Raw genomic sequence first — 2,206 nt, forward strand, 5'->3', positions numbered from 1 at the left:
CCGCAGCCCAAGGAGTTTCTTTCTGCATTGCTCACAGGGTTTCTGATCCTGGGCTGTGTTAATCTGGCACTCCCTTTTTCTAGGTGTTTTCACAAATTGTGGGTGTTTCAAGAAAGAGCTGCGTTTTGCCTTCTGTCTGAAACACCAGGAGCCTTTTTTAACCTCTTTCACTCGAGTGAATTTATTTATGTTTGGTAAAATGGGTATTAGAAGTGATTTGGGCACCCCCAATAGATTAATCCCACTTACAAGGACGTTGGTGGCCCTGTCTGCTTCCCACGGAAAAGAGAGGCTTTCCAGCAGCATCCACACAAGCCACACCAGGCTGCTAGAGCTAACGTAAAGGTTGCAGTCCATTCCAGGGAATAGGAGAGACCCTGGTAAAGCAATTTGGAGCAAATTTCAGACCTGCAGAATCCACGCAGAGAATTGAACCAGCAGAAGAGACGTCAGCGATTAGCAAACTCCTCATTTGCTCAAGGCAAAGTACCCTGACTTCTACAAAGCCAGCTCAGGCCCTTTTTTTTTTTGAAAGCCAAATCCACGTAAGGAACAGCTTTACTGCGCGCCTTGCATGGAGGTTGGTGGGAGATGTAGGTGGTCTGGTAGGATCTTGGCCCCCCCCTTGACTGTTAATCTATTAACTAACAGCACTGTTGCTACCTCACTCGCTTTCCCTTCCTCAACAGAGAGGAGGAAGAGAGCGTGTTGGAGCAGAAACAAGTCCCACGAGCCGCAGCGTGGTGATTTTGGGTGAGAGCGGACAGACGGACAGCGCTGGGAGTACGAATCACAACGCTGCATTAGAGAGAGGCTGTAAATTGCTCACCAAAGGCCCGATCCCGAACTCCCCGCAGAGATATCAAAGTCGCCGGGAGTTTTCCGTGAGTAGGAAGTGGAGGAATGAGCTTCAAACATTTAGGCCCAGCTCCACATGGGTGGTCTATTATGCCTGGATGGATTCCCACTGGCTCCAGCAGCACTCCGAGGTAGTGAAAAGGCTCTTCCTAAATGCACCCCATTGCAGAACCAGGGCTCGAAGTACTTTCTTTGAATGCTTACGAGGGACTTGGGTGGAAAGGTGAAGCCTCAGGCTCACCGCAGCTGCTCCGCAGCGTTTAGCCCAACATGTTGCCATTAATCCGAGTTTGAAAAAACACACATAGTTGGAGGGGGAAAGACTCCTGAACCCAGCAGAGTCCTGGCCTTTGATTCGCACTGGGAAAAAAAAAAAAAGAAGAGTTCAGCAATCAACAGCGGCCACAAAGAGAAAACGCGTTTGCATCTGCCCAGCTACATCTGTAACTATTCAGGGAAGAGCATCCGAATTTGTTCCGCTTTTTTGGTTGGCAGAGCAACAGTCAGCTCTGATGGTGAATGTGTATCGGTAGCATCCAAGCCAAGCAGATTAGAAACCAAATTCAAAAGCCATCCCCCCTCCCCTTCCCCGACACACTTTAAAATAAACCTCCGTTTCATTGTTCCCATGACCCTTCCATCCCACTCCGCTCAGGAATGTCGGGATTCTCAACGACCTTCCTCTTCTTGGGGTAATTGTCAGATACGTTAGTTCTATAAATAATAAATCATCCAAACGAGCTATCCTATTAAATGCAAGCGAGAAGCGTACTTTCTGAAAGCTGGCAGACTTGGAAGCCCACGTAAAGGCTGGATATGGCTTTATTCACAACCGGCCAATTTCAGATGGAAAAGGAATTGATTTGGGAGTTTATTTTATGAAAAGCTGGATGTTGACACCAGGAGGAATTTCAATTTTCTTTAAAGACACAGTAACTGCTGAGGTTGATATACACATATAATTTCATTAGAATTAAACCATTAAGGACCGCTGAAAGGGTTGCCAAGCACTGGAAGGGGCTGCCCAGGGAGGGGGTCGAGTCCCCAGCCCTGGGGGGATTTAAAAGCCGGGCAGAGGCGGTGCTGAGGGCCAGGGTTTGGGGGTGGGATGGCAGGGGTAGGGGAGCGGTTGGGCTGGGGGATCTTAGAGGGCTTTTCCAACCTCGACGATTCCATGACTCTACGCAAGGCCACGGTATTGCTATAGCACTCTCGCCACACCAGCAGCACGGCGCGTCCGGCGCGTAACGTATGGTGACACAGGCCCGTGACGCTGCCGCGGGTTTTGGGGTGCACGGCTCGCCCCCAGCCCAGGCGAGGCACCGCCCGGCACCCCTCTGCTGCAGGG

The sequence above is a fragment of the Egretta garzetta genome, unplaced genomic scaffold (assembly GCF_000687185.1).
Source record: "Egretta garzetta isolate BGI_Z169 unplaced genomic scaffold, ASM68718v1 scaffold39, whole genome shotgun sequence".
In the NCBI taxonomy this organism is placed as follows: Eukaryota; Metazoa; Chordata; class Aves; order Pelecaniformes; family Ardeidae; genus Egretta; species Egretta garzetta.